Genomic DNA, 20035 nt, shown 5'->3' on the forward strand with positions numbered 1-20035 from the left:
TGATTTAAGAAACTAACGGAGTGTAAAAAGACCATAAATAAAATACATAAAGGGTTTCACTGGCTTGATGTGTAAATCTCTCTGGAGTATGTCTTCTGTGTGATGTCCTTGAGTCCTTGTAATTTTTGCAGAAACTCCTGGCACAAACACCTGTCACTTAGAGTTTACAACCTGAAGTGCTCTAAGTATATTTTATTTTGTACCTGGAGGAATTCAAGGGCCACACACACACACACACACACACACACTCATGGGCTCGTATACACACTTCAATTGTCATTTTAAAGAAATTCTAGATCCTAGTTTCTCTTAAACTCGCTATTCTTTTCTTGTTTCTCAACTTATTAAAGATTTATTTATTTGTATGTTTATTTTTCTTTTACTTTTTTTATTATGTTTGGTTAGCCATGATATAGTACATCCTTAGTTTTTGATGTAGTGTTCAGTGATTCATTCGTTATGTATAACACCCAGTTATCTCATCACAGCACGGGTGATGGGTATTAAGGAGGGCACATGTTTGTTTATTTTTGAGATAGAGGAAGAGAGAGAGAGAGAGATTGAATCCACAAACAGACTTCCTGGGTAAGCATGGAGCCTGATTCAGGGCTTGATCCCAGGTCGCTGAGATCATTACCTAAGTGGAAACCAAGAGTCAGCTGCTACAAACTGAGCCACTCAAGCTCCTCTTCTGTCCCTCAACTTATTTAAAATGTATAATGTTTAGGGGCTTCTGGTGGCTCAGTGATTAAATATCTGCCTTCACCTCGGGTCACAGCTCCAGGGTCATGGGATCAAGCCCCACATCAGGCTCCCTGCTCAGGTGGGAGCCTGCTTCTCCCTCTCTCACTCCCCCTGCTTGTGTTCCCTCTCTCATTGTCTCTCTCTCTGTGTCAAATAAATAAATAAAATCTTTTTTAAAAATAAAATGTTTGTGTTTTATTTTTATCATTAGATATTACCCTTAAAATTTAATATGCACTCCTTAATGTACAAATTCCAGATTAAATGCCATTACTGCCCTTCACCCTAAGAGTATAAGGATCTTAGAATCCCCTTTCCATGTTACATTATTGTTCAGAATTTTAGTTCCTTCTCACTTTTGACATACCAAAATTCATCATTATTATTGTCACTCTTGTTGCTATTATTTTCTATAGTCAATGCTTATTAAAGTTTACTCATGTTCCTCAATTACCTTATATTTGCATCTATTTCTGCATTCTATGTTGGATCTCCTCTGGTCTGGAAGTTATACTTTCCTAGTCCTTTTACTGAAGATCTCATAGGAGTTCATTCTCTCAGTCTTTAACCAAGACATTATTCTTATTGGTGACTTAATAGTTAACTGGATATAGAATTCAAGGCTGAAAGTGTTTTTTTTTTTCCCTCTCTAGAACTTTACTAATTTTTTAATTTATTTTTTTATTGTGTTATGTTATTCACCATAAAATACATCATTAGTTTTGATGCAGTGTTCAAGATTCATTGTTTATGTAGAACACCCAGTGTTCCATGCAATACATGCCCTCCTTAATACGCACCACCAAGATCACCCCTCCCCTCTAAAATCCTCAGTCTATTCGTCTCCCGCTCCAATTTACCCCAATTCACTTTTCTTTTCCTTCTCCTAATGTCCCCCATGTTATTCCTTATGTTCCACAAGTAAGTGAAACTATATGATAATTGACTTCCTCTGCTTGACTTATTTCACTCAGCATAATCTCCTCCAGTCCCATCCATGTTGATGCAAAAGTTGGGTATTCATCTTTTCTGATGGCTGCATAATATTCCATTGTATACATGGACCATATCTTCTTTATCCCTTCATCTGTGGAAGGGCATCTCGGCTCATTCCACAGTTTGGCAACTGTGGACATTGTCGCTATAAACATTGGGGTACATATGGCTCTTCTTTTCACTATGTCTGTATCTTTGGGGTAAATACCCAGTAGTGCAATTGCCAGGTCATGGGGTACCTCTATTTTTAGCTTTCTGAGAAATCTCCACACCATTCTCCAAAGTGGCTGCACCAACTTGCTTTCCCACCAACAGTGTAAAAGGGTTCCCCTTTCTCCACATCCTCTCCAACACTTGCTGTTTCCTCTCCTGATAATTTTGGCCATTCTAACTGGTGTTAAGGTGATATCTCAGTGAGGTTTTGATTTGAATCTACCTGATAGCTAATGATGATGAACATTTTTTCATTTGTCTGTTAGCCATTTGTATATCTTCATTGGAGAATGCCTGTTCATATCTTCTGCCCATTTTTTGACATGATTATCTGTTCTTTGGGTGTTGAGTTTGAGGAGTTCTTTATAGATCTTGGATATCAGACCTTTGTCTGTAGTGTCATTTGTGAATACCTTCTCCCATTCCATGTGTTGCCTCTTTGTTTTTTTGACTGTTTTCTTTGTTGTGCAGAAGCTTTTAATTTCATGAAGTCCCAAAAGTTCATTTTCACTTTTGTTTCCTTTGCCTTTGGAGAAGTGTCCTGAAAGATGTTGCTGTGGCTGCTGTTGAAGAGGTTACTGCCTATGTTCTCCTCCAGAATTTTGATGGATTCCTGTCTCACACTGAGGTCTTTCATCCATTTTTAGTTTATCTTTGTGTATGGTATAAGAGAATGGTTGAATTTCATTCTTCCATACATAGCTGTCCAATTTTCCCAGCACCACTTATTGAAGAGACTGTCTCTTTTCCATTGGATATTTTTTCCTGCTTTGTCGAAGTTATTTGACCATAGAGTTGAGGGTCCATATCTGGATTCTTTACTCTGTTCCATTGGTCTATGTGTCTGTTTTTGTGCCAGTACCATGCTGTCTTGATGATCACAGCTTTAGAGTAAAGTTTGAAATCAGGCAAGGTGATGGCTCTAGCTTTGTTTTTCTTTTTCAACATTTCCTTAGCAATTCGGGGTCTCTTCTGATTCCATACAAATTTTAGGATTGTTTGTTTCAGCACTTTGAAAAGTGCCACTGGTATTTTGATCAGTATAGATTGCTCTGGGCAGCATAGACATTTTAACAATGTTTATTCTTCCGATCCGTGAGCATGGAATGTTTTTCCATCTTTTTGTGTCTTCTTCAATTTCTTCATGAGTGTTCTGTACTTCCTCAAGTATAGATCCTTTACCTCTTTGGTTAGATTTATTCCAATGTATCTTATGGTTTCTGGTGCCATTGCAAATGGAATCAATCCTCTAATTGTCCTTTCTACAGTTTCATTGTTAGTGTATAAGAAAGCAACTGATTTCTGTGCATTGATTTTTGTATCCTGCCACATTACTGAATTGCTGTATGAGTTCTAGTAATTTGGGGGTGGAGTTTTTTTGGGTTTTCCACATAAAGCATCATGCCATATTTTTTATTTTTTAATGATTCATATAGCTGTTGTTGAGAAATGTACTCTTGGTTTGCTTTTTTCTTATAGAGAATCTATATATTTTTGTATGGATTTACTACAAGATCTATAGGTGTGGAATCCATTTCATTTAATTTGCATTATGTGTTTCTGGATCTGCAAACTCACATCTTTCATTAGTTCCAATAAATTCTCAAATCTCATTAGACATTGCCTCTCTCCTAATGTTAGTATTCTCTCATTCCGTAATGGGGCCCCTTAATTCTTCCAGAATTTCTACTGGTTGACTGAGGGACATTGTCAGACTTTTTATCTTTCTACCTTTTAATCTGTGTTTTGTGTTTTCTATCTTATGCTTGATTCCTGGTATCATTAGTTCCACATTCCAGTTCTTTAGTTCCTGTGTGTTCATTCAGTTGTCCACTTAAAATCACATTTTATTAATATATAATGTATTATTTGCCCTAGGGGTGCAGGTATATGAATCATCAGGCTTACAGATTTGACAGCACTCACCATAGCACACAACCTCCCCAATGTCCATAACCAGGGACCCTATCCCTATCCGCTACCCCCAGCAACCCTAAAAAAAAGTATATTCGGTACCAGAAACATCAACTTGCATTTCAGATTCTATATTTCAGTCTCTCTTTAATTTTTGCCTCTGAATATTTCCCTAGCTTTCTTGTGAGCTCATCTATGCTTTTAAAGGAATCTTTGCTGTATTATGTAACATGCTTAGATACTGTGTTGCAGGAGGGTTTCTGCAGGAGGGTTTCACATTGTGTAGTCAGCTTCCATGATTAAAGCCGATTTCTCCTGAGAAATCTTAAGATCTGGCAACACCAGGTCTGTTTCAGCAGGACTGAAATAGGCTAGAACCTTAGGCGGGGGAGTGTGCTCTGTGTTCAGTGTCTAAGTTGTCACTTGCAATATTATTCTCATCCCTGTGTTGGTATTTATGATCCAGCATTGACTGGTGCCTAATATTTCTAGCTTTGAGGCTCACTTCTGTCAAAGCCCACCAGCTAGAGACCAACAGGAGTACCTGTAATCAAATGAAATTGCTTATATTTAGCTGTTGCAGCAAGTAAAATGGACAACACAGAATCTTGGGAGCGTCCTCAGCAGGGAGGAGAAGGTTCTTAAAGGTTGGGGCAGTGCTAAATGATTCTCAGGAGCCATTGGGGAAGGGACAACCACAATGATGTCACTCCATAATGATATTGTGGAGAAGTATACATAGTTCAATAATTGGAAATCTCAGTAACTTGTGTTCGGGAGGTAGAAGAACCAAGCAGAGCTGGGACCACCACTGGTAAGACCCGCATTTGTTCAGAAGCAAAGATTGAAGGTAGTTTTCTAGCTGTGGTAGGTTTCTTATGCAGAAACATGGTTTGTAGGGGTTCTCCATGTCCCGTCATGGGGGTTTTCCATGTTCTGTCCTGAACATTATAGCACAAGCAATTAGTAAGGCTGATTTTCAGTTTTCTCACCTCTTAGGGTGAACAGTTTCTGTCAAAAAGAAGTCCCTGTTCCAAATGAAAGTACAGTTCTTCTGAAGCTCCTACAGCAGGAGTAACTAGCTTCTTGGCCCTGCCCATGTTCCAGTCTCTGGTTTCCTGCCACGTTCTGATTCATAAGGGCCATAAAGCTTTCATATATCTGACTCACCATATTCACTGTCTGAGTATATCTCTTAATGCTATATTTTCACTCTTTAAAGCCCAGTCCACAGAACACTGAGGAATTAACCTAAGAAAATGGCAGCTCCCTTCTGTTGTCAATGCAATGAAATTGATGAGGCAGTCAGGTGACCTGTGGTGAGGGCCATCCCCACCCCATTCTCCTAAAAACTTTATTTACCCTTTGTTGGTCCAAACACCCCAATGTGAAATGAGGCTGGCTCAGCAGATTCCCTGGAGCGTGTGCCTCATTCCAGCTTGTGTTCCTTGACCTTCACTAGGTTCGTGAAACCCATCACTGACAGGCAGAGAATAACTGAAGAGTAAATGGCCATGGGAATAAACTTGAGATAATAGCATAGAGACACTTGGCTGAAATGTGACTCATTTTCTATGTCAGAACTCTGAAGAATTAATTTCAGCTACTGATTTTTCTTATGTGTTTCTCAGCCTGAGCTGGTCTTCTGTTTGTTGCATGAAAGTTCAGGAGCAGCCTGAGTTTATTATGCTAATTATTTGGAAGGTAGACCATGGATGCCACCCATTAAGGTGTGCATTCATTTCTGAATCTTTGTAAGAAAGAAATTGTGTTTCTAAGCTCTTAGTTATTGGAAAACTGTGAGGAGACATTGTTTTTAGTTTTTATGCTTTTAGTTTATTTTAGTAAATCTGAGATTTAGTAAAACCAGTATCCTGGAAATAGCAAATCACTCTACCATTTTGTTTTTGTGGGTATTTGGGATTAATTAGGTTGCATCCTAAGTATTTCTAGTAGGTGATTTATGATGTGGATGATGAGCTAGACATGTTTTCACTTGGAGTTCCCTGTTTCTTGCGGTTTCCTTTTTTACTTTTTTACCCTTTTCCATGGAATGGATCCTAGCAACAACCAATCCCTATCCCAGTTCTGTCCTGTGTCTTTACTATTGATACAGAGAGAAGGCCAAGTTGTTTCTTTGATCCTTTGATAGTTTATATTCCTTGTGAAACTCTGATCTATGAGAAACCCTTGGTACACAGTGGATTCCTCTCTCCTTCTCCCTTGTCGCTCTTCCCCTCTGTCTCTCTTTCCTGCATGTGCACACACACACACACACACACACACACACAAAGAGACATTCACACAAACACATACTCACACTTACCACCACACAAAACACAGAATATAATTGCTAAGATTACACCTGTTTAGTAACAATTCATTTTCTGAGTAAATGTTACAGTCTGAGGCTCTCTCTCTTTTAGCTTATTTTCTTTTTAATATAATATTTCTCCAATTGTAACATGCACATTTCTTTCACATTTTAACATTCCAAAATTCTGAAATAAGGATGCATCTTACAATCAAAGGCTACTGAGACTGTATGAAATATGACAAGGTTTTCCTTGAGCATATCTTTGTTCATATTGGCTAAATAAATAATAATAAATTGTTATAGGGCTTAACTATATGTATTTAATATAATTACATATCTGTTTTATAATATTTTATATATTATATATAATTTAAAATAGAACAATAGTGCTAAATTGAAAGACTATCATAAGAATTAGCATGCTTTAAATTTCTTTTATTTTTCAGGAAATGGTAAAAGAACCAATTTATATTAAACTCAAATAAGTTCAAAAGTACCATATCTTATTGGCATGAGGCCAAAGTTATTGTTTCCTCTTTTGATGAAAGTGATTTTTTTGTGATAAAATGTATGTAACATAAAATTGACCATTTTAGCCATTTTAAGGTGTCCAGTTCAGTGACATTAAGTACATTCACATAATTGTACAACCATCACCACTGACCATCTCTAGAACTTTTTCATCATTTCAGACTGAAACTGTGTCTTCATTAAATAATAACTCCTCTTTTCTCCCTTGCTCCAGTCCTTGGCAACCATTCTGTTTTCTGTCTTATACATCTGATTATTCTGGATACCTCACGTAAGTGGAATCATACAGTATTTGTTTTGTGTCTGGCTTATTTCACTTAATATAATGTTTTCAAGTTTCATCCATATGGTAACATGTGTCATAAGTTCCTTCCTTTTTAAGGCTGAATAATATTCCCTTGTATGGATATCTCATATTGTGTTAATCCATTCATCTGTTGAAGGAAGTTAGGCTGCTTCCATTTTGTGGCTATTGTGAATAATACTGCTATGAATAAGGGTCTACAAGTATCTCTTTGAGACCCTGCTTTCAATTATGTGGATATATATCCAGAAATGTAATTATTGGATCATAGGGAAATTCTATGTCTCATTTTTGAGGAACTGCCAGACTATTTTCCACAGGGGCTATGCCATTTTCCATTTCCATTTACATATCAGCAATGGATGAGGCCTCCAATTTATCCAAGATGAAGTAATTTTAAAAACTGTGTGTGTTTGGGGGGGGTTATTTTGGCTAGGATAATAAGGGCATGTAAAATATGAAGTAGTACACAAAAATAGTACTAAAAATTCCACATCTCTCACCTCAACTCTAACATAGTCTTCCATAACCCCAACCTGCTACCCAGAGGCAGCTCCTGTTCATTTTTCTCTTTTGACAGTTACTGTCATAAGCCATACCTGGACTCTTGTGTTCATCCAGTTATTTCTTGATCTGTTGATATTACATTCTGTCCAATGGGTTTCCTATTTTGAAAGGGTAAAATTTAGCTTACTCAAAGTCAGCATGTAGTTCATGCTAATACTACTGCCCACATCCTACCTCCTCTAAGTTTTCAGGGTTGTATAATTTTGAGTTCTCCCATAGGTTCCTATTATATCTTTAAGTGAACATCATTAAACTTCCATCTCCTGTCTTCCTACCAGGCAGGATGAGACTGTAAGTGGCAGGGTTGTTCACCTCCACTTTCTTTGGTCCTATTTGCATTCCCATCAAGGTTGGCTGTGTCCTCACTTTTACATTAGGATGAGTGAGTCTAGCTTAACAGCTATGAGTCAGACCCTAAGATCAGACTTCCTGGAAATTAATCTGGCTCTGCTGCTTACAGGAGGAAGATACTGAGCAAGTTATTTAACTTCCTGATACCTTGGTTTGCATATCAGTGAAACAAAGGTACTAGCAATAGCTACCTCATGGAGTTATTTTGAAAATTAAGGCAACCCTTATAAATATGCCACAGTGCTTGTCATGCATTTAGGTGTCTGGTCAAAATGATGATCATGATGATGGTGACTTTGTCAGGACTCATAACATTTAAAATCTGTTTTTTAATTATGTTGATTCCAAATGTTAAATTATTAAACAGTTATCATCATGATTCAATAAACACTAGGGCTGTAAACCCAAGTTACAGTGAGGAAATATTTCTTTAGTTCTGGTTTCCAGTATCATGACCCCCTATACCAGAAGTAAGAAAATATTTTTAGTGTCTAGATGAAGTGGATTCTGTCTTTTACATTTCATAGCTGCTCAAAATAATGGGAAATTTTATTTTGCTTTCTATTTAGTTCTAAAGAATTCATATACAATTTTTCTGCTTGTGTGTGTATGTGTTTTTTGGAGTTTCTAAATGACTTTTAACATTGAGGGAAGAAACTCGCATTTTCTTCCAAGTAGAGCTGTATCTTCCAGCTTCACATTTGTTCAGCCTTTCCTACTCAGGAAGATGGCTTTTGTGAAGCTCACAGATATTTGTTTTAAATTGGACACACTGTTGATAGACATCTGCCATACACAGGTTTCTTTTTAGTCATTTCTGGAATTATTCACTGTTTATTTTATCCCTGATTTTCCACTTCCTTGGTGTCTGCTATCAGGTTTTTTTTTTTTCGTTGTTGTTGTTTTTTGTTTGTTTTCTGGAGTAAATTTGTAAGTTACTTATTTAAGGAGAGTATTGTGAGATAAATTTTCTGAGTGCTGAAAATATTTGTCATTGTTGTTGTTTTGTTTCCTTTTTTGCTTTTGCTCAAACTTGGGTGATTTTTTGGTTGAGTGCATAACTTAACAGATTTTCTGCCAGCCCTCAAGGCATTGCCTGGTTGTCTTTCCAGCATGGGTTGTTATAATGGGAAGTCCTATGTCAGCCTGTATGCCCGGTACTCTCAGCCGCCATCCATCTCCCTCACCAAGTCTGGCCTGCAGCTGCCTTGTTGGGCTTCCACTGACTTTCCTTTTGTAGTAGTCTGTGCAACTCGACATCTACTCTAGCTTTTATTTATTTATTTTTTTAGTTCAATTAGCCAAGGTAGTACATAATTGATTTTTGATATAATGTTCAATGGTTCATCAGTTCAATATAACACCCAGGGCTCACCACATCATATGCCCTCTTTATTGCCCATCACATGGTTACCCCATCCCCTTACCCCCTCCCTTTCCACATCCTTCAATTTGTTTCCCAGAGTCAAGAGTCTTAAATGGTGTGTCTCCCTAATTTCTTCCCATTCAATTCCTCCCCACCCCTATTGTCCTCTGCACTATTCCTTATGTTCCACATATGAGTGAAACTATATGATAATTATGTTTCACTGATTGATTTATTTCACTTAGCATAATGACCTCCAGTTCCATCCATGTGGATACAATTAGTAGATATTCATCTTTTTCTGATGTTTGAATAATATCCCATTGTATATATGAACCACATCTTCTTTATCCATTCATCTGTTAAAGGGCATCTTGGGTCCTTCCACAGTTTGGCTATGGTGGACATTGCTGCTATGAACATTGGGGTGTATGTGCTCCTTCTTCTCACTACATCTACTGTGGCTTTTTAAAAATGTGTTATTTTGTTAAGTATTTGTTACTATTTTCCCTTCTTTTAATTTTTTTATTATTTTATGAACATTTTAATAAGGTCTTTAACAGAGTGAGGAAAAGTAATGTGTGCTCAATGCTCCCTCTTGCATGAGAAGGACAGCCTCTTTCACTAATTTCTACTTTTATCTTTATTACCACCTGTCACATGTATTCTCTCCCTTTAGCTAATTTATTTGTTTGGATGTCCACCCCTTACTTTTTAGCCTTTATTTACCTAATATATGCATTTTAGCCTCTATGTTTCTCTCTTATATTGCTTCAGCTGCATCTGTTGGTTTTGATATGTATTTTGTTTTGATATGTAGTCTTTTGATTCAAAAGGTTTAAGTTGTCTCCATAACATAACAGTGCAAGATGAGGCAGCAAGTGCTGCTATAGAAGCTTCAGCAAGTTCTCCAGAAGATCCAGTGAAGACAATTAATAAAGATGGTTACACTAATAATAGATTTTTAACATAGATGAAAGCAGTCTTTTATTGGAAGAAGATGCCACCTAGAACTTTCGTAGCTAGAGAAGAGAAGTCAATGCCTGGCTTCAAAGATTCAGTGGACAGGCTGACTCTTGTTAGGCGCTAACGCAGCTGGAGACTTAAGTTGAAGCTAATGCTCATTTACCATTCCAAAACTCCTGGGGCCCTTAAGAAATGTGCTAAATCAACTCTGCCCTACTATTTGAATGGAACAACAAAGCCCAATGACAGGGCATCTGTTTACAACATGGTTTATTTTAAGCACACTGTTGAGACCTACTGTTAAACAAATATATTCTTCTCAAAATATTATTGCTCATTAACAATGAAGCTAACCACCCAAGACCTCTGATGGAAATGTACAACAAGATTAATGTTTTCTTGCCTGCTAACACAGCATCCATGGATCAAGGAGTAATTTCAACTTTTAAGTTTTATAATTTAAGAAATATTTCTTACATAGATATTGATTTCTCTGATGGTTCTGGGCAAAGTAAATAGAACACCTTCTGGAAAGCCTTAACCACTCTAGATACCACTAAGAACATTTGTGATTTATGGAAAAAGGTCAAAATATCAACATTATCACAAGTTGGAAGAAGTTGATTCCAGCCCTCATGGATGAGTTTGAGGAGTTTGAGACTTCAGATGTGATAGAAACAGCAAGAGAACTAGAATCAGAAGTGGAGCCTGAAGATGGGACAGGATTGCTGCAATCTCATGATGAACGTTGAGCAGATGAGGAGTTACTTCTTTTGGATGAGTAAAGAAAGTTCTACCTTGATGTGGAATCTGCTCCTGGTGAAGAGTCTGTGAAGATTGTTGAAATGACAACAAAGGATTTAAAATATTAATAAGCTTAGTTGATAAAGCAGGAGTCAGGCTCAAGAGGAATGACTCTGCTTGTGAAAGAAATTCTCCTGTGAGTAAAATGTTATCAAACTGCATCACCTGTATCAAAGAAATGATTCATGAAAGAAAGGGTCAATCAATTTAACAAATTTCACTATCATCTTATTTTAAGAAATCGCCACAGCCACCCCAGCCTTGAACAACCATCACGTTGATCAGTCAGCAGCTATCAGAATCAAGGCAAGACCCTCCACAAGCAGAAGGACTGCGACCTGCTGAGAGCTCAGATATGGTTACCATTTTTTAGAAATGAAGTATTTTAGAGTATATACTTTTTTTTTTTTGCTTAGACACAATGCTCTCATATACTTAGTAGACTACAGAACAATGTAAATATAACTTTTGTATGCACTGGGAAACTAAACAATTTTTTTTTTGCAATGATCTAGAGCAAACCCACAATATCTCTGAGGTCTGCCTATATTTTTCATAAATTTACCTTAGCTTATAGTTTTGCTCTTTAAATTTTAATTGTTTTTTTACGTTTTTATTTCAACTGAAATTTTTTTTAAATGATCCACTTTCATTTTTTTCTATTTCTGATAGTCCTGTTACTTGTTCATCTTTAACTGTCTCTATTTACCTATTTCTGAAAATATTTTATAAATTATTTTTATATTTCTTTTTTTATATTTCTATTTTTATATTACTGCAAATATTTCCATAAATATTTTATGAATAAGTGTTCTATGGTCTTACTATTCCAGTACCTGAAATCTTCAGTTGCTCAAAGCTATGCTTTTCTTACTGATTCTCACTCACAGTGACATGCACTCTTTTGTACATGGTGATCTCATTACTTGATTTTATTATGTGGTTAAATTTGGGGAGATTTTACCACAGAGATTTGCTTCTATTTCTGCTTGTAGCCAGGGGCCGTTGCTTGTTTGACACTATGTCAGACCTTCAGAATTATGGTTCTGAAAGTGTGGTCCTCAGATCAGCAGCATCAGCACTACCCATGAACTTCGTAGTAGCAAAAAATTTTGGATGCCATTCCACAGTGAATAAGAAACTCTGCTAATGAAACGTAGCAATCTACAGTTAACAAGCCGTCCAGGTGATTCTAAGGCATGCTAAAATTTGAGAACTTCCATAAAGAATCTTAGCTGAGCATGAGGATTCAGTCTCGACTTCTTCATCTTATGTCTCTAATTAGACCATATAATTTACTATCCTTGTTACTGTTGGCATTTTAAATCAATACAATTCTCCCCCTTCTAGTGAAGTTTTATGGGATGGTGGTAATCTTGGTGTTTTCCTTTTCAACCAGCAATATCTCAAAGTGTGGTCTCATTTTGTAGTAAGAGAAACCCTCAGAGCATCAAGTAAGCTACATAATGCTGCAAGTGACACTCTGTCCACCGAGGTTTTGATTGGACAAATGTATTTTTTAATCCCTAAATTCTAAGTTCTTCATTTCTAAGCATATTAAGCAGATTTATTTTATAACCTTTATCTAATAACATCAATAGCTACAGTTATTGAGTTCTAATTTGGTGATATTTTTGGTCACCCTTGCTAATTGTGGCTCATTTCTTTATATGCTTAATTACAAACTGAGGTTTCTTTCTACAGTATCTATGGGCATTTTCTGAGGACTGTCTTTAACACATTCTTCCAGAAGGGATCTGCATTTGCCTCTGCCAAGAATCATTGTGCGAGATTTCCAGCCCCAAACATACCAATCTAAGTGTTCGACTGCATTTTTCAAGGCACATTGAGGGTGTGAAATCTGAGTGTGAGTGTAGGCTTATGGTTAGTAATTTTCAGAGCTGAAGTCACCCTGGCACTCTCCAGAAACAACAGGCTACCCACAAGAATTCTAGAGACAAAAATAACTTCAAGGCTTTCCTGTCTCTCTCACTCACTGGTGGGGAGGAAGACTTCTTGCTTCAGCCTGTGTCCACCTTCATAGTCTTATCACTAATTTTTCAACACCATATGGGCAGTCTCTATATCTCTAAACCATAGAATGGTGTGTGGGCTTCTGGTGAGGATTCCACTGCTGTTGATAGTGATGGTAGAGGTGGTGGTGTTGGTGGTGGCGATGGTAGTGATTGTGGGTGGTGGTAGCAATGATGGTGGTATGGAAAGGGTTATGGAATTAGTCATCTTTTTCTGTGAAATACTAGACAATAAGTATTTCAGGATTTGCAAACCATATGACCTCTACACAACAACTCAAATCCGCCTTTGTAGTACAGAATAGCCATAGACATATATGAGTGAATGGATGTGAGTGTGGTTCAACAAAACTTTATTTGTGGACACTGACATTTGAATTTCCTATGGTTTTCATGTGGCTTAGAATATACTTATTTTCTTCAACCACTTCAACTGAGACTTAAAAATACAAAAATCAGGGCACCTGGGTGGCTCAGTCAGTTAAGCATCTGTCTTCTGCTCATATCATGATCCTGGAATTCTGGGATTAGGCCCCACATCGGATGGGGAGCCTGCTTCTCCCTCTGCCTCTGCCCCTTCCTCTGCTTGTGCTCTCTCTCTCTCATGAATAAAATCTTTAAAAAAAAAAACTTTATTAGCTTGTGGACTATACAAACTTCTGTGCTAGATGTGTCCTGTGGGCTACAGTTTGCCAGTTCCTGGTAGTAATATTAGTGTTGGGGATGATGATGGTGGTGGTAGTGGTGGTGGTGATGGCAGTTATGATGATGGTGGAAATAAAGATGGTGAAGTAGTAGTGAAGAAGGTGGAGAAGGGAGAGGTGATCATGATGGTGATAGAGATGATGGTGATCAAAATGATGGTGGTGGTGATGAAGATAAGGATGGTGATGGTGGTAGTAATAGAGATAGTGGTGGTGGTGATGGAGGTGAAGGTGATGGGTGGTGATGGAGATGACGGTGGTGATGATGATGATGCTGATGGTGATGTGGTGGCAGTGATGGTGGTGGTGATGATGGTGGTGTGGTGGTGGTAGAAATGATGGCATTCATGGTGATAGTAGTGGTGTTTATGGTGGTGGTGGTGATGGCAGTGGTCATGATAGTGGTGGTGGTGACAGATGGAGATGATGCTGGTGGTGATGATGATGATGGTGGAGATGAAGATGATGAGGTGGTAGTGGTGATGGTGGTGATGGGGATGATGGTAGTGATGATTCTCCTACTAATGGTGGTGGTGCTGATATGGTGGTGGTGGTGCTGATAATGTGGTGGTGGTAATGATGGTGGTGGAGGGGATTGTGGTGGTGAAGGCAGGCAGTGGTAGTGATTGTAAGATGATGATGTTACTAAAGGTGATAAATGTGGAACTAGTAGAGGGGGGCATGTAGGTGCTATTGGTGAAGAAGCCACCTTCCTTTAACATCCTCCTTAAAACTGAGATGGAGACCCACAAAGCTAAAGCAAGTTAGCATAACTTTAATGGCAGCAATGATCTTAATACACAGGTTTCTCATTTCCAGGATCACAGCACTTCCTCTGCACTTCTCTGATCATTAGTGAATCAGACTTAGAATTCCTTCAGATTCTTCCCTGGAGATATTGTGACACAGCTTTGTTCACTAGCAGAAGTTTGGATAGGCCTTGTGCACAGGAAGTCCCAGGTCACCAAAAGTGATAAGTTCGATGATGCAACATTTTGCAATTGTAATGTACCATTTAAATGTTAAATAACAATAACTGATCTGGTCCTGAATGCTTCATTAACTATCTCCACTGCCAAATCACAGGCTTTTCTATGTGTTTCTGCTAAAAGCAAATTTTAATTGTTTTAATGAGGATTTGCAAGCAGCTCTTTTCTCTCAACACTTGGGCACTGGCAGAAACACATACATCATTTGCTTAGCAGGAGGCAAGTATTTCTGTTTGCACAAAATGCATCTAACAGTGCTGGGATTTGGAGAAGACCTAGCACCTGGTGCCCTAATGGTTTCCTTAATTGAGCCGTACGAGAAGGGATTAAAGGTGTTAGGAGCAATCCATGCCTGTCACACATCTCAAGCATCCTGGCTAAACTAAACTGCTAATTAGTTAATTTTCCACATCAGTTGCATAGTTTGCTCTGACCTGTTTCTACTTGGAGATGCTGCTCTAAAGATTATTTTATGTGTTAAATGTAACTGTTACTACACAAAATCTGTGGCATATAAGGTTGTTAATCAGCCATGGAGGTGCAGATATTAGATACTATTTTGTAAAATTCCTTCTACTGCACACTAAATGAATTCTAAGCCTAAAAGTGCAAATCTTTAAATCTTCCTGTGGGAGGGGTGTGGGGGGAAGAGGTAGGGTGAGAGACAGGATTATTAAAAATCTATAATTGTTCACAGACTCAGAAATAAAGAAAAATATGAGACAGTGTACTTCCGTTTGTCTATGTTCATGTCTGTTTGGAAATCATGGTACTTACAACACTGGTTCCTGAAACTTACACTTGATTTTTTCTAGTTATTCCTCAGAGCAAAGCATCTATTAAACATTAGAGACATGTTTGAGAAAAATGCATTCTATAATGTATAATCCCAATTTCTCCATGGATAGGTCCGTGTATAATTCTACCATAGTCATAATATATAATTCCTGGTGGAGCATGTTAAGGATTCTTTAAGAAGGGTGTATGTTGTAGGGGCTAGAAGCAGATAGAACACAAAATTGCTCATATCCTGTTCTTAGTGAGGAAGGTGGATGCTTTGGCTGCAGCACGGGCTGCCTATTCTGACTTAAAACTCAGCTATACCAAACCATCTGCTACATTTGGGTGTCTGAGAGCTCTATTTCATAGGAGGCAGCAGGCTTAGACTGTAGTATTTTGTCCATTAGCAGGTCACATGGCCTGTCTGCCAGTGAGGCTTCTCTGGTCCAGCTAATGTTTGAGCGACCCCACCTCTGCTTACTAAACATCTATACAGTGCGTCATTTAGTGTTCCCAGCCATATGTGAAATGCCTTTTCCTCACTCCAGAGGTGAAGACAGGGACTTTGTTTTGTGCTGGTTTTTTTTTTTTTTTTTAAGACAAATTAATTCTCACAATATATTTGGCAGAAAAAGAGTGTACTATTTTATCAACCATTCAACAATTAGGATTGAGAGATCAATCATAATTATCCCAGTATAACATAGGAACTCAGTGGTAACAACCATCCCCCAGTGAAAGCAGTAAACAGTATGCAATATATCCCTAAAATGGATTATTATTCAGCCGTAAAAAGGAGGGAAGTTCTGATACATACAATAACACCAAATGTTATAGTGCAAAGTGGAAGAAGGCAGGTACAAATATCACATACTGTACGATTCCATTTATGTAAAATGTCCAGAATAATCAAATCCATAGAGAAAGAAGGTAGATCAGTGGCTGGCAGGGGCTAGGGAAGGGAGGAATGGGGAGTGGCAGCTTACAGGCTATGAAATGATGAAAATGTTCTGGAGTTAGATAACAGTGAGGGATGCACACCTCAGAATATACTATAACCCTCAGAATTGTGCACTTCAAAAGTTAGGTGAATTTTATATTGTGCAATATAACTGAATAATTATGTTATTTTAAAAAATGAATAAATCTACTAATGAAGAGAGAGAGAGCAACAGAATCAGGATCTTTCTGAAATAGTTCGTGCCTTTCAGATGTAAGAGCTGATGATGCAGGCCCACAGTCTGATGTGCTTCCCAGCCTCTCAGATGTGTCACCATGATTACAACTGAATGAGGAGACCCTAAGCTTTGGATTCCAATACACCTGGGTCCAAATCTCACCTATTCCTCTCCCTCACTGAAATATCCTCTCTGTTTGTATTTAGATCATTCACAGGAAGGATTTAGGACCTTGTAGAATTTGAAAGACACCACAAGAGACATGACCCTGAATCCCTGAGGTCCCTGGGGGCATTCATCTTCTTGGTGAAGAAAGCTGGTAAATCAGTCCATGTGTTAGAGGCCAGAAAACCTAATTGATTCCCAACTCGTGAGCAAATCCATCTTTTAGAGGGCAGACTTACATTATCCTACCTGAGATTGCTCTCTGGACCCAGATTGCAAATTTATCAATTAGCAGTGAAGAATCGCTCTGTTGGGGACTGAGGACACGAAGCCTGTATGAGTGATCTCACACACCTTGTCCCTGTAATAAGGCCACTTATGAATTTGCAAAGAGAATTAACTGCCCCATAGGCCTGTTTTTAATTTTTGTTTTAAAACACATTCATCCAAACCAACATGCTGCCCTTTGCTCTGGCTGACCTAGGAGGGCTTCTGTCTCCTTTGGTAGCTTCTGTGTGGGTATATAAAGACAGATGGAAGGGGCGCCTGGGTGGCTCAGTGGGTTGAGCCTCTGCTTTCAGCTCCGGTCATGAACTCAGGGTCCTGGGATTGAGCCCCGCTTTGGGCTTTCTGCTCGGCGGGGAGACTGCTTCCCCCCTCTCTCTGCCTGCCTCTGCCTACTTGTGATCTCTCTCTCTGTGTGTGTCAAATAAATAAAAATAAAATCTTAAAAAAAAAAAAAGACAGATGGATACCTTTTCTGCAAGTTCTGACAAGAGAAATGAGTTCAGTCAATCAATAATCTCATAGTTTTGTGAATGTGTAGACATGCAAGGTGGCTGTCTCACGTAGTTCTCTTTTCTCTATAGAAGTGGTAGTAGTACTTCCCAGGCTTGTTGGACAATAGTCTGATGCCTTGGGTTCCTTCCCAAGAAGCAGGACTTAGAACGAGAGTTCAAGAGTATCAGTAGAGGAGAGGGGAAGTGAGACAGGAAGGGAAGGTGCCAACAAATGGTACATTCACAAGATAACTTCTGGGCAACTCAGGGGACAGGCTGCTGGGGCCTTGAGAGATTGTGCAGGACACTTGCCTTGGACTGTCTCACTAAGGGACAAAGATGTGGGCATTCTTCCATCCACTTCCCATCTGTCATTACCTGAAGCTGCACCAGGGGCCTTTACCCCTCTGACCTGGCCCGTGATAGCCAAAATGGTGCCATCAGTCTCAGAATGGTGGGAACCAGGGCAGGGACACGCATGGATTTAACTCATCTTGTATATGTGGACTCATCATCATCCCCCCTACTTTCCCAAATCCAGCCTTCATCCATTGTTTCCTACTTTGACAATAGCATCTCAGTCCAGCAGGGGCCTGGGCCAGAAGGAGGGGTGCTTCATCCCCATATTCTCCACTCCCCTGCCTCATTATACATATTAAAGGAAGCACTCAGGTCTGTTGTCTCTGTTTCATACATGCTCCAGGACTGAACACATTTCTCCATTCATGGACCTTCCTGAGGTCCAGCCACCAGGACCTTGGCTGAGATGCCTTCTTCCAGCCTTTTCAGATATACTTGGAGGGCCTCCCTCTCCACCCTTTCCCTCACTGGCTTCCTGGGGTTGTTAGGGCAGGTTCCATTGCTCCTGCCACCATCCCCACCCTCTTGTCTCTCCCAACACTCTGTACCATCCAGCTGCACTGACCCCTATCCTGCTGGTTCCTTGCCTTGAACCCTAAAGCATTTGGCATCCAGGAACACTCTCCTCTCCCCCATCTTGATCCCTAATTCCTCTTCACTATTCAGACCTTATCTTTAGTGACAGCTCTACTGGAGGCTCTTTCCCAATCTTTATCCTGGGTAATTGCTCCTAGTTTTTTGTGTATTCTCTAAAGGCAGGCTTCTCCTTGTCTAGATCACTGGGTACACTTTAGTGCTTATTCAGTCTTTCTCCTGTGTCCACTAAATGCCTGTCAGGTGAATACATGGAAGTGCCTGGTACGTATTCACCACATGCCAGGTGCTAGATACATGCCCACCTCCTTCCTTCCCTGGTTTTGGGGGAGGGAGTTCAAATTCCATTTTGAAACTTCTCTGGGGATGTTACATTAAAGGTTGAGGCCACCTATGCTCTGGCCATAGTCTGCTGTGGAGAGCTGGATTTCATCCCCCCGGAGCCTGATTCTCCAACCTCAGACAGAGATCATTGTCGCTTGGCGTGGGGAATGTTTGCTGGTCCAACTTAAAAAGGCTTCAGCATCCAGACTCCTGGGAAAATGGGGCTTCTATTACCTGTGGACATAATTATCTTTAATTAAAATAGGAATGAGATGGGAATCATTACCTGTTTGGGAGAAGGATCATAGTAGTTTGCTGGCTTACTGCTGGCTTATGTGCAAAAACTTCCAAGATGAGAACAGAATGCTTGTTCTTTGTGCCAAAGGAAGTTCTAGGAAATGGCTTGATGAAAATCCAACCCTTATCACCAAATGTATGGAAATATGTTTTCTCCCTATATAATATAGAATCTCTGGCTGGAGTAGCTTCTTCCTAAGTGAAAAGATTATTTATAAATCAAGAAAACCCATAGCATTCAATAACTCAGCCTATGATAAATGAGCTCTTAAAATACCTACTTCTCTAGGTTAGTGACTATGCAGTGATAAAGAAGGTTTTGTTTTCATCAATGAAGTTCTTGTCATACACATTTTAGAATCCAGTTGTAGCCTATATTGACAAGACATCATTAGTTATTTGTCAAGCCCTTGTGGACCCCATGGATGAACCAGGACCCATTCTGAGAATTGCAAGGAGGGTGGGACTGCTGATCCCTGACCTGGAAGAGCTCACAGACCAGTTGAGGCAAAACCCTGTCCAAGGTGAATCATAGAGAGAGCATTGTGGGTGATGTCTCAGAGGCCTGACCTGGCCGCTGCTCCATGGGGGAGGTGATACATAGCACAGAGTTAACGTGGAGTTAACAGGAAGGCAGGGTGGGGACAGCAGGGACAGGAGAGTATGACACACCCAGTGGGCTCAGTACATGCACAGACCAGTTCAGAGCATAAATTTGCCTTCAGGAAAGTGAGACATGGGGCATCATGCCTCATAGTC

The 20035-nt window shown here is 39.2% G+C and overlaps 1 protein-coding gene and 1 long non-coding RNA gene across 4 annotated transcripts in view; one reads left to right on the forward strand and one right to left on the reverse strand.

Moving 5' to 3' along the window:
- Window positions 1-20035, forward strand: part of SYNDIG1 (synapse differentiation inducing 1) — a 174732-nt gene that overhangs the window by 44459 nt on the left and 110238 nt on the right. The gene's annotated exons all lie outside the window — the stretch shown is intronic.
- LOC116868699 lies at window positions 7661-19619 on the reverse strand. The gene is made up of 3 exons (XR_004382879.1): window positions 19558-19619; window positions 19266-19471; window positions 7661-7684 (listed from the first exon to the last, which is right to left on the reverse strand). It is a non-coding gene; the product is annotated as an uncharacterized LOC116868699 (long non-coding RNA).

This window comes from Lontra canadensis, unplaced genomic scaffold, assembly GCF_010015895.1.
Source record: "Lontra canadensis isolate GAN:19392208 unplaced genomic scaffold, GSC_riverotter_1.0 scaffold16, whole genome shotgun sequence".
NCBI classification, from domain to species: domain Eukaryota; kingdom Metazoa; phylum Chordata; class Mammalia; order Carnivora; family Mustelidae; genus Lontra; species Lontra canadensis.